Source organism: Dipodomys merriami, unplaced genomic scaffold (assembly GCF_024711535.1).
Source record: "Dipodomys merriami isolate MVZ:Mamm:240054 unplaced genomic scaffold, mDipMer1.0.p SCAF_1020, whole genome shotgun sequence".
NCBI lineage: Eukaryota > Metazoa > Chordata > Mammalia > Rodentia > Heteromyidae > Dipodomys > Dipodomys merriami.
In genome coordinates this window covers 229737-243318 of record NW_027202295.1, presented here as the reverse complement: position 1 = coordinate 243318, position 13582 = coordinate 229737, and the positions used below count along the sequence as shown (strand labels likewise).

Below are 13582 nucleotides of genomic sequence, written 5' to 3'. Positions count from 1 at the left end.
TTTGTTTGGGAAGGCAGAAAAAATTCTGTTGGTTTACCCAGAAGTTTGTGATTGCTTCCCAGGCTAGTTCAGTGGGAGGGAGATCTGCTTTGAGTATCACAAAAGAGGGAGGTGGCTGTTTCATCTAGTTTGGAGTTTCTGTAATAAGGCTGGGTTCTGGGTAAAGTTGAAGCCTTTCAGCAAACAGTAGCTTTTCCCTGAGGGGCTAGCTTCTGAGACATTCACAAAGCCCAGCCTGGAGCCATTCTCAGGGTTTATGTTTACTGAGTTTCAATTGATTGTCAGGGCTGTTGTAGGGAGGGGCAGCCTCTGGCTCTGTTTACCCAGTGAAGAAAGCCACTCCTTTGTGGGATTAGCTTTCTCTGCCTTGTTGTTGTGACTTTCCCATGGGTGGAGTTGAGAATGGCAGGTCAGGGTAGGTACTTGTGACTAGCTAAATGACTCTTTTGTTTTCATCAAAGAACTGAGTTGGATCTAGCTACTTAGCCAGGCTTTTGTCTACATCAAAGTGGATATCTCCGGTGTTGGGGGGAGGGGTGTCCTTCCCTCCTCTGCTCCCTTTGAGAAGGAGTGAGGATGTTAGTTTTGTACTCACGCTGGAGTGTGGGTTCCTGGGTAGCGTCTGGTCTGCTATCTGCAGGATGAAGATATCTGCTACTTGTCAGTTCTTGGTCGTGTTGAGTAAAATCTGCTCACTTGCTGCATCTGGCACATTTGTCCCAGACTCTCTGGGTTGTAGTTATGGCGGCTATGGATGGCACCACAGCCGCCACAGCAACCTCAGCCATGGTTGCTGGAAAATGCTCAGATCTGTCTCCTTAGCTGGATTTTTCCTCTCTGCCCAAACTCTCTGTAATGTGATGGCACACTTGGTGTGCCTAGGACTGTTCATTGGAACACTAGAACTGCTTTCTATGCAAGAGCTTGTTTAGCCACCAGATTCTCCTCCGCCATTTTCTCGAAATTCCTGAAGGTGTTTAAATATTACTGGAATTGTTTTGGAATAAATAATGTTCACCTTGACTATCTTGAGAAAGAAGAATTGGTTTCTCAGCACTATAGGTAAGAACTTGAGTGAAAGAAACAAAAGGAAAAATGAGGAACAACTCAACACATACATTCAAAAGAAACAAAACAACCCAAGAAAACACCAATTAACTCAGTACTCAAGAACCTGCAGGAAATGCAAAGATTTTTTTTAAAAATAGCTATGATAAGCTTATGAAAATCCTGACTACGAGGGAGTCTACTATTGTGAGGATAGTGGTTAAAGTTCAGACTGGACACAAAGATCTGTACACAATGCCAGGCACTTGTTATTCTAAATTCCAGGAAGAATAACATAAAATAGACTGAGCCCACGATCTTACACAAGTAGGAAGCAAGATTCTATCTGAAAGTTAATCAGGATAATTTAGGGCTGGGGGCATGCCAAAGTGGTAAGAACAACCATTTAGGAGACACAAGACACTCAATTCAAATTCCAGTCTTATGTGTATTAAAGAAAAAAAGCTATGACTTTAAATAATGGGAATAATTGCAAGATTTGAATATTTGAGTGGAGAAAAATCCATGAGAAAGTTAGAGTTTACCCATGTTGTAATACTTTCTACTTAAGTGATAATATTATGTGGTACTCCAGACATAACAGAGTTACCTTGCAAATGAGGATGGATGTGCATTTGTGTGAAGGAAATACTCTATTTACATAAGTGTAAATTAAATACTTTTTGGGGGTAGATTTTGGTTCTTGTACTAAGAGCCTGGGTGATATCTCTGAGTCTTTTCACTCAAGGCTATCACTCTACTACTATGAGCCACAGTTCCAATTCTGATTTTCTGTTGGTTGTTTGGAGATAAGAGGCTCATGGACTTTCCTGACCAGGATGGCTTCAAAACCATAATCATCAGCTCTCAGCCTCCTGAGTAACCAGGATTCCAGGCCTGAGTCGTCCATGTTTTTAATAATTTAGTAAATTGTACAGTTACATAAGTTATAATTTATCATTATAACCTTTATAATATATGTGTTTGTATTTATATCAATGCATACATATAGAAATATTTTAACATATTTTTGTATCTACAGTAGATTTATGAAATCATCCTTCATTATAAAATAACATGGAAACAAGTTTAATGAGGAGCAAAACAAAGGGAATTGTCACATGTTTCTTGTTGTTGAATGAAATATGAATTGTGAGAATCAGTTTGAGAAAACACTTTAACAAAATGGATAATGGCTATTAATTCCAATCCCTTTATTTGCCCATATTGTGCATCCTCACACATGAATGTCAAAGTCAAACCACACTTTTTTGCCTTTGTATTTAAATCACATGTTATAATTTAGGGGATAGGTGAAATAATCAAATAAAGATTAAAATAATACTAAGTGAGGCTATGAGTTAGAGCTGAAAATTATTTTAAATATGATAATAGCTAATTTAATCCCATATCCCTTACTTTTGCTCTATTGTCATATACCTCATTCCCACATTAGGAAAGTACGTAGAAGGTTCTCACTAAATTATGTGTAAAATTATGAAAAATGTATTAAAAGAATATGGGCACATCGGGGCTGCGAAAGTAGCTCAGTGGTAGAGCTCTTGCCTTGCATGCCTGAGGCCATGGGTTTGATTTCTCAGCACCACATAAGCAAAAAGAAGAAAGCCAGAAGTGAAGCTGTGGTAGATTGCTAGCCTTGAGCAAAAAAGCTGAGGGACAGCTGAGGGCCCAGAATTCAGGCCCCTTGACCGGAAAGAAAACAATAACAACAACAAAAGAATATGGGCACAGTCTGGTTTTAGCTGATTGGTACCTGTAGGGGGTAGTGTGTTTTTGAGGACCTGAAAAACGTTGTGATGTAGATGAAGGAATGGATGTGCTAATTCTGGAAAATTGGCTAGAGGATTGCTCCCAGAAAAACAGTGATGAATTTTCCCAAAAGGTTAGAGTAAAATCACTCTCACAATCATGTTCACTACTGCACTATTCACCGTAGAGAATTTATGGAAACAGCCCAGACGCACTTTAGCAGAGGGATGGTTGGAGAAAGTGTTGCACATATACACAATTGGATTGCACCCATCCATTATAAAGACTGTTACAGCATTTGCAAAGTAATGGATAGAACTAAATTATGTTAAATAAATGAAGTCACAGCCAGACACAAAAAGAACGTGTATTTAGAAGCCAGAATTTTATGCAAGTTAAAAAACAGTATTAATCAAAGCATGCTATTTGTAGAGGAGTATTTAACAGGTGTAATTTCTTATAAAATTGAACTTTTAATCCAACAAAATGAATACCTGGAGGCTACCACTTGGAAAATGTGAGGGAAAATCAAAGGGAAGAAATAAAGAGACTTATGGAAGTAGAGAGTGAAGCCATAATATTCAATGCAGATAGTATGAAACTAATAAAAACGAAAGTGGGTTGAGGTTTGGAAGGATGTGAGAAAGTTATGTAAAGATCCATTGTACTTATAAACTGATTCGTTGAATGGAAAACATTTTGTACACCTATTTAATAAAAATATAATTAAAAACAATGGAGACATCTGATCTTAAACCATGAGTCAATATGATACTTGCCTTCTCAGAAATTTTCTTTGCAGGTATTTTCCTCATAATGACAGAAAAGTGAACAACGCAATGTATATCAATACATCACTTTGCATATCCTAAATAGACAATATAAAAATCACAGTAAAACTATTAGAATATATCACATGATAAAATAAAAGGTAGAAAGTATCAAACTCTGATTGTTTTTCCAAGTACTTTACCTTTGGTATCTAATTTAATCCTCACAATAATCCCATAAAGTGAAACTATTTCTATTTTTAATTCTAAGATGATGATATTTAAGTCTTCAGAGTTGGAATTACTAGTACAACATTCTACACACGGTAAGTGTTAGCCTGCGTTCCATTCCCACTATATGAACTAACCTCATTCTATTTTATAACTAAATACTAGCACTCAGTCTACTAATTCTAGGAAAATTCCCAAAATTATTGTGCACACTCTAATAATATTTCCTTTATCTTTGTTAGAAAATAGGTAACTTAGACAGACACCGGTGGCTCACGCCTATAATGCTAGCTACTCAGGAGGCTGAGATCTGAGGATTGTGGTTCAAAGCCAGCTTGGGCAGGACAGACTGTGAGACTCTTATCTCTAATAAACCACTAGTAAACTGGAAGTGGCACTGTGGTCCAAGTGGTAGAGCGCTCGCCTTGAGTGGAAGAGTGCAGGAACAGCACCCAAGCCGAGTTCAAGCCCCATGACCAACAACAACAAAAAAAGACAATATGTAACTGTAAGAAGAAAACTCCATTTATACCTCCCTATTGAAAACTCAATTTATACCTCCCTAGTGAAAGGAACTGCTAAACTATAACATTCTTGATTTCTAGCTCAAAATAGTAGAAATCATATTTTATGCCTTCACTCAACACTGCACTGCCTGGGGACCCCATCTCTGGTTAACACAGTCTTACTGAAAGAATGACCTGCCCAATTCCTGATGGAAACAGACTGCAGGCCTTTTGTAGCAATCGTTTCCACATTGTAGCTCACCTAAATTTTTTACCATTTGAAGTATTTTGATTGCTTTTTTTTTGTGGGGGGGTCCGGTCGTGGGGCCTGAACTCTAGACCTGGACACTGTCCCTCAGCTCTTCAGCTCAAAGCTAGTGCTCTACCACTTGAGCCATAGCGCCACTTCCGGCTTTTTTCTTTTTGCTTATGTGGTGCTGAGGAATTGAACCCAGGGCCTCATGCATGCAAGGCAAACACTCTACCACTGAGCCACCTTCCCAGCCCTTTTGATGGCTTTTTATACCCACCATTTTGAGAGAAATGTACTACTTTAAAATGTTATTAAAGAAAGAATGATATAAAATCACATTTGACCCCAGATAAATATTTTACCTTTCATATACCCAAAAATGCAGTCTTACCTATCATTAATGTTAGGAACGAGAGGTTAAAAATCATTGACACCAAGACCTAATTATGAATTAAAGACTCTCCAACTTGTGAATACAATTGGTTTAAAAAGACATCAATACTACTGCATTTTTAAGTCCCTATGATAATGATGATTCGCTATGATAATCATAATGATAAACTATTAACACTTAAAAATAACTCATTTTCTTGGGAGTAGGACGAAAAGCACAAGGTTAATCCTAATTATTTTAAAAGACCTTTATTTAAAAGTTCACTCATAACTATAAAGATTCTAAAACTAACTGAAATAGAGAGGAAATAATTTAACTGCATCATCTACATTCAATGGACTATTAATAGAAAACAAAATTATACTAATAATTAGCTTACCCAATTCACTTAATTCTTTCATTCTATTCCATTTACTTTCGTAAAAACTGGGTTTTCATAAAATGAAGCATAAAAAAGCGTATATACCCACATACTTTTTCAGATCTTAACAATATTTCAGAAATTTTAGCTCTACAGTCAATGAACTGAAATAATACTAAAATATTCAAAGGATTTTCAGAAATTGCAAGACTTTCTCTGTGATGTTATGTATATTGGAACAGATATTCAAAAAGCCTTATTTGTTAAAGTTGCCGTAGTTTCTCCCACAAAAGAGCCATTAGTAAAGATACCTGTGCATGTACAAAACACCTTCAAATGCATCCACAATATGGAAATAACACTTGCTTTTTGTTTGTTCGTTTTTGAAAGGAATATCTAACAAGCATATCCACAATACTTATTTTCAATGAATAAGATGGGATATTCAAACATAATATGGGTTGGATTATCTCTTAGTGAGAATAGATATAATATTGCAAAGAAAGTGATTTTCAACAGAAATCCGGAAAGAGTTTATCCAACTTGTGTTTCACAGGAATAATCAGAGAGTAATACCTGTTTGGTCAAGTCGGTCCAAATCACTCTATGAGTGTATCTTAAAAGTATAACCAATTTAAGAGGTCAAATACGTATTTTGTACTGACAATCATCTTATAGCAACAACTTACTAACTAATTATGTCTGTATCTTCTTACCTAAAATACAATAAGAGCTGAAAGCGGTCTCTTTTTCTAACTTAATATTGTAAATGCTTTGATTATGATGTTATTATTAGACAAATAATATGTACAAAGGCTGGTTCCACTGAAATGACATGACAGAACACTGATAAATAAAAACATTGCAACACAGTTAGCTTTTTTCAGCCTCACCCTGTCCACATTGGCAAGCAACATTGCAACAGCACACACACACATATACACATACACACATGTTCGCACATGTACACACACATATACACGCATGCTAAATTCAGGGTTTATTGTACAAAAAAGTCCACATAAAATATTAGTGATTAGGACAAATGATAATATGCCTTATTACCAAATAATACATAAACCATTACCACGCATGTTACATTTTACCTGCCTCTCCACATGTCACCACTTAATTTAGTTTTAATTAATTAATTACCTTATTAATTAATTTATTTGTTTGGTGCTACTACTAGGGCTTGAAATCAGGGCCTGGCTTTGTCCCAGAATTTATTTTTTATTTCAGTTTTCTCAAGGCTAGCATTTTACTGCTTGTACCACAGCTCCATTTCTAGGTTTTGCTGGTTACATTCAAATCAGAATCTAATGGACTGTTTTTTCTTGGTCTGCTTTCAAACCACAATGCTCAGATTTCATCTTTCTAATTAACTACTACTAAAGACATAAGCCATCAGTGTGGCTTCTACTTTTTCCTATATAGTTATCTAATGCACATACTTAGATGGTAATTTTAAAATGAGAGTATAGAAGCAAGATGTACAGTGATGATACTGTCCTGTCAGAAATTCAAGTTAGTAATGTAAATTTATTCTTAAAACACAAAAAATACCATGATATAGTGTAAGAGAACTCACTATTGAACATAGGAGCCTTAAGAGCTTTCTAATAGATCCATTATTTATTGGTACCCAACATTAGAAAAATGTATGCGGCATTGGTAAAATAGAAGTCCTTTGCATGACTACATACATTCCTTGTTTTTATAACACACTTGCTTTCATCTAAAAAGTAGGCCTGTCTATTGTCTTCATGTGATTTTGATGATTGAAAGTGCTTAGTGAGAAGGTCAAAATGTATTAGTAGTCCTTCATTATCAATTCTCATTTTCTTCTTGGAGAATATAATAATCAAATCAATAGTTCAGAATCGGCAAGCAATACTTCAGAATCATGCTTCCAGTGCAAGTGGATCACCAGTAAGAAATCCTCAATACCAATTTCCACAAAGTTTTGTCACAGATACAATCTCCCTGCCTTCTCTAGCTGCTTTACTACCCTCTTATTCCTTCATTGTACAAGAAAAGTATGATTCAACTGATTTCAGTCAGATCTGTTACTAGAACTATCAAGGATTTATTTTACTGTCTGTAGTTTGGTAAAATTATGTCTCTTTATGTAGGCTACTAAAAATGTATTTACTAACTTCAAGTAAATACATAAATTCGATTTCCATCTCTTTTAAAAAATAAAATTTTGTTTGCTCTACAAATTGATCAGAGGCATGGATTATGTGGCTAGCTATGTCATTACACATCTTTCTTTCTTTCTCTCTCACTTTCATGGTTCTCATATATAACACGATTGCTCCATAATCATCCTAATTTATTTTGCTTTTATATTTTTGGTTGTATCATTTCACTTTTTGCTCTGCCATTTCCCAAATCATTTATATGGAAGGCATTATTTCCTATTTTCTCATGCCTAGAATAAGCTGCACATGGAGACATCACTGGTCCTCATTTTCAGTGTGTACATTTGAATATGGAGGAATATCTTTCCTCTGCTCTCCATCAATTCCCTACTATCCAGTTAGAATAATTTCGAATAGTAAAATTGGAAAAAGAGAAAATAAATCATGGTGAATAAACAGTTGCAGAAAATTCACCAGATATTTCTGACCAGTTCAACCAATGTGAACTATTAGGGAAATACATGGACACCTCATTCCCACTGGCACTCAAAGTCTCTGGTTAGGCAATTCTTAGGAATATGGGGAACAAGATGCAAAAGTAAGGAATGGTATCAATTGCAAGAAAAAAAAATGGAGAAGGATCCAACCATATTTCTTCAATTGGCTGTCGAAAATATTCAGCTTACTACAGTGCGGAGACTTCTTTTTCAAAAGGCCACTTATGTGAATAGTAGGGATGATGATCAGTATATCCCTCTTCAAGAAACCTACGGTGGACACTTAGACATTGTCAGTCAGTTGGTTTCTCAAGCGGCACATGCAATAACTGTAGATGACTGGACACCCCTGAACAGTGCATACACGTGGAATAATACCAGAGTCGCTTCTTTCTTACTTCATCATGATACAGATACCAATGGCCAAACTAACGGACTTTTTTTTTAAATTTTTTTTGGTCTGGTCGTGGGGCCTGAACTCTGGGCCTGGACGCTGTCCCTCATCTCTTCAGCTCAAGGCTAGCACTCTACCACTTGAGCCACAGCACCACTTACCGCTTTTTTTTCTGCTTATGTGGTGCTGAAAAATCGAACCTTGGGCCTCATGTATGCAAGGCCAGCGCTCTACCACTGAGCCACTTTCCCAGCCCAAATATTTTTGTTTGTTTTATTTTTGTTGTTGTTGTGATTTTTTTTTTGGTGGGTCATGGGGCTTGGGTGCTGTCCCTGTGCTCTTCAGCTAAAGGGGAGTGCTCTACCGCTTGAGCCACAGTAACACTTCCCCAAACTAAAGGACTCTTGACACCCTTATATCTTGCTGTTGAGAATTGAGATAGCAAAGATACGCTGGATCGCCTTCTGTTGAACCATTATATAAATCCAGGCCTGAAGAACAACATAGAAGAAACTCTATTTGACATTGCCAAAAGCATAAGTATGTATCACTACCTCTATGAAGTTGTAAAAGGCTGTACAAATTGTTCACCGAAGTCCTAATGGTCGGATTAAGTTTCTTAAATTTCAAAAATGCAAGTTCATCTTTTGTGTCCCTACAAAATATTTTCACAATCCAAATAAGAGCAATATCTTTCTTTTTGGTCGGTCATGGGGCTTGAACTCTGGGCCTGGAGCTATCCCTGTGATCTTCAGCTCAAGATGAGCCCTCTACCACTTGAGACACAGCTCCACTTCCAGTTTTCTAGTGGTTTATTTGAGATAAGAGTACCACAGACTTTCCTTCCCAGGCTGGCTTTGAACCATGATCCTCAGATCTCAGTCTCCTGTTTAGCTCGGATTATAGGCATGAACCACCAGTGCCCGGCAGCACCAATATTTTACTGTAAAAATTCATGGATTCCGCGGAATTCTTCCAAGTGAATTGCCTGCCTTGGGTGGAAAAATGTATTCAATAGATTTTGTAAACATGTATAATAATTTCTTCAGAGTTTGTGATTTTTTAATAAGAAATAATTTTAATTTACCTGTTGAAATGAGTAGTACAGAAACTAAAATATTTCTGGTGCTTGTCTGAAAAAGTATATTTTAAAATATTCCATATTCTGTTTGCATAATGTTCACAATTTATTTTCTCCTAGATATACATTGAATTCTATATTATTTTATAATATATACGTTCATTAATGTGTCCTTTCCGATTGTATTCCATATAGAAACAGTTTGATTCCTTTTTTTCTAGGTCTTAATATTATTTTTCTTTGGGATAAAATGACAATGTTGTTTAATTTGAAAAGTTTTGTAAAATTTATGCTATGTAAACGCCTTTCTGAGGTGATTTAATACACTGATGTCAAACTAAATTTAATTATATGAATTACGTGTATTGTTACACTTGTAATTTTGTAATCAACTTTTTAATCACTTTTTTTCATTTCTTGCATCTGAAGAATGAAAAATATGGAATACTTCTCAAATTTTCATATTATCCTTGTGCAAGTGCCATGTTAATCTCTGTATTGTAGTTTGAGTATACGTGCTGCTGAAGCATGTAGTATCCTCTAAATTTAATAGTTAATGCTGCAATCTTTATACAGGCTTATATCTATGGGTGCCTACTTGTAACAAGGAAACCTTATTGTTCCTAACAATGCTATCGATCTTATTTCCCTAAAATTCTGTGAATATTGGAAAAAATTATATTGATCAGCCGATTGCTCACATTTGCAAACTTTTTTTGCCAAAGAATATCTTAAGTCTTTTTATTTGGAATTTGATCATACTCTCTATTATTTATAATTAGGTCCAAAGGTGATGGCTTTTTCAAGTATTTATTTATCCAGCTTTGTGGACCTAATGGATTCAAACTAAGCGTTGCTTAAGAGCTACTTCTAAACTTCTTCAGCTGACATTTTCCCAAATGAGGTGTTACTGGAACAAATGTCTACCTGAGCCTTTACCCTTCTTCCATGTGGGAACAGAACAACCAGAATACCTTACCCTGACAGCAAAGATTTTCTTACTAGAACAAAACTAATCTTGGTTACAAGGGATCATAGAGAGATGAACAGTTCAAAGAGAACTGTTCAGACGAGAAGGTATTTTATCAAAATATAATTGTTTATTATACCTTCCATTTAAAAGTAGCTAAAGCCAAGAAGTGAAAAAATTGTTCGTATGCATGATTTCTTAATGTCCTGGCCTGTCTGTAAGTTCCTGGCAGGAACTTACACTACTGCCTTTTTATCACCAAATATTTTCATAGTTGCAGGAGAAGTGCATATGTTTCTCCTCATTATTAGGCATTAAATTGATAATGTTTTAATCACAGTGTTTCCTCTTGCCTCCATGCTGTAAATCTACAAATGATAAAGCTTTAGATCTAACTCTATCAAACACTGAAGTAGAGATAATGGAATCATACTTTAAAACAGAGTTGCCTTTGAGATGAATGGATCAAGAAAATGTGGTATATATACACAATGGAATTCTATGCCTCCATCAGAAAGAATGACATTTCCCCATTTGTTAGGAAATGGAAAGGTTTGGAAAAAATTATATTAAGTGAAGTAAGCCAGGCCCAAAGAAGCATAGGTCCCATGGTTTCCCTTATTTGCAATATCTAGTATAGGTATGAGTCAAGCGGAAAAGGCCAGATAATGTGATGTTAGGAAAATTAACCCTTAAATATGTATTTTAATGTTTTCGTTTCTTTCATGCATGTGTTTCTAATGCATTTATAAGATTATTTCTTTGTTGCTTTGTATGTCCCTCCCCCACAGTGTAACCCCCGCTTTCACTATATTTGATGTCAGTATAACATGTGGAGGAGATGGGGACAAACAAGTCGTTTAAGGATTCAGGTGGACCAGTTGCAACAATGAGAAGTACAAAATGTCATGTCAAAATCAGCTTTACAATTTCGGTGTGGGGGGGAGGGGGGTATAATTGGGTGGGGGGAGGGGGGTAAAATTGGGTGGGGGGAGGGGGGAGGCGGGGAAGGGAATTGAAGGGTAAACAAAGGAGGAGGCTGCAATGCTTGGTAAGAAATGTATGCATTATCCTGCCCATGTAATTGTAGCCCCTCTGTACAGTATGTTCTCAAATAAAATAAAATACAATTAAAAAAAAAAAACAGAGTTGCCTTTGATACAGTAACTACAACAGAACAATACAAAACGTGTGTCTTTTAATCATATTATATATAGTTATATGTGCTGATTTTATATTTCACACAATGAAACTTACTAGAATTAGTTGATAATTTGACAAATAAATTGATATTTATTTACTCCAATAAACAGAATTGGAATATAAATATTTAGGTTTCAAATATGTATTAGACTAGAAAACGTATCAATGCAATCTTTTTAGTATAAACTTGTGATACATTATAACTCTTCTTGGTCTTCTGAATCCACATGATAAAAAAAACAATATTTTCCTCTAATCTGTAATGGATTTTACTCTGCTGCTCTGTTTATTGTTTTAACTTGCTTGTCCCATACTGCTTTTGTCCATATTTCTGAAACATTCTTACTGATTATGCCCAAATTTTGCTAAGATGTCTAAAAAATATTATTCTTCTGCAGTACCCATGGGTCCTAGGATCTCAAGGCCCATTTACCTGCATCATCAGATAACAGGGGCAAGACTTTTCACCAAGGCCCATGCAATATATCAACACAAAGTAATTGAAGACCCATCTCAATTTCGCATTTCCTATATTTCAGGGCCCCAATTCCTTGAGATGCAGGAATTAGCAATAAGCAATTGTGAAATGCAAGGCAACTTAAAATGAAGGATGAGATCACAAAATTTGAGAGAAAGTACTGTAATTCAAACATTCAACTTACAGATGACCAGCCCATATGAATGAACAAGTTCACAAATTGTCATAAGATTATTTTTAATACCCCTCACCTATGATTAACGAAAGATTTTATTCCAACATAAGTGGGCCAAAAAATAGTTCCTAGAAGGATAGATCTATAATTGGTCTACCAAAGCCCGAAAACTTGACTTAGAGGTCAAATGTAATTCAGAAAAACATTTGAAGCACTAAGGAGTGCTTCAAAACACTGGGAATTCAGTACAACATGGTTCTGTGGTATAAAAATGTCACTCTCAAACCAATGATAATCTACATTTAAATAAACTTTTAAAAATCACTTTCGCCCTTACTTCATTGTTGGTGGGAATGTAAACTTTTTTAACCACTTTGGAAAGCAGTATGGAGGTTCCTCAAAAGACTTCACATAGATCTCCCCTATGACCCAGCAATCCCACTTTTGGGCATTTACCCAAATGTTTACAAACAAGACCACACTAAAGCTACCAGCACAACTATGTTTATTGCAGCATTATTTCCATAGCTAAGATATGGAACCGACCTAGATGTCCCTCAGTAGATGAATGGATCAAGAAAATGTGGTATATATACACAATGGAATTCTATGCCTCCATCAGAAAGAATGACATTGCCCCATTTGTTAGGAAATGGAAAAACTTGGAAAAAATTATATTAAGTGAAGGAAGCCAGGCCCAAAGAAACATAGGTCTCATTGTTTCCCTTATTTGCAATGTCTAGTATATGTATGAGTCAAGCGGAAAAGGTCAGATAATGTGAGGTCAGGAAAATGAACCATTAGATATGTATTTTAATGTTTTTTTTTCTTTCATGCATGTGTTTCTAACGCATTTATAAGATTATCTCTTTGTTGCTTTGTATGTCCCTCCCCCACAGTATAACCCCTGCTTTCACTATATTTGGTGTCAGTATAACTTGTGGAGGAGATGGGGAAAAACCAGTGTTTAAGGATACAGGTGGACCTCTTGCAACAATGAGAAGTACAAGTTGTCATGTCCACAACGAGGTTTACAACATCCGTGCGGGGAGGGGGTGAGGGGGGGAAGGAGAAGGATTGGGATTGGGGGGGGAGGGTGGAGGCTGGGAAGGGATGTGAAGGGTAAACCAAAGGAGGAGGCTGCAATGCTTGGTAAGAAATATACGCATTATCCTGCCCATGTAATTGTAACCCCTCTGTACAGTATGTTCACAAATAAAATAAAATTAAATTTAAAAAAATCACTTTCGCCAAAATAACATTTGACAAGTTAATGATACTTAGTGACATTACAAGTTTTTCAAG

General features: G+C 36.0%; 1 pseudogene; it reads right to left on the bottom strand.

Annotated features, from left to right (window-relative positions):
* Positions 1 to 9884: 9884 nt before the first annotated feature.
* LOC138809196 (U6 spliceosomal RNA) lies at positions 9885 to 9981 on the bottom strand (annotated as a pseudogene).
* Between the last annotated feature and the right edge of the window lie 3601 nt (positions 9982 to 13582).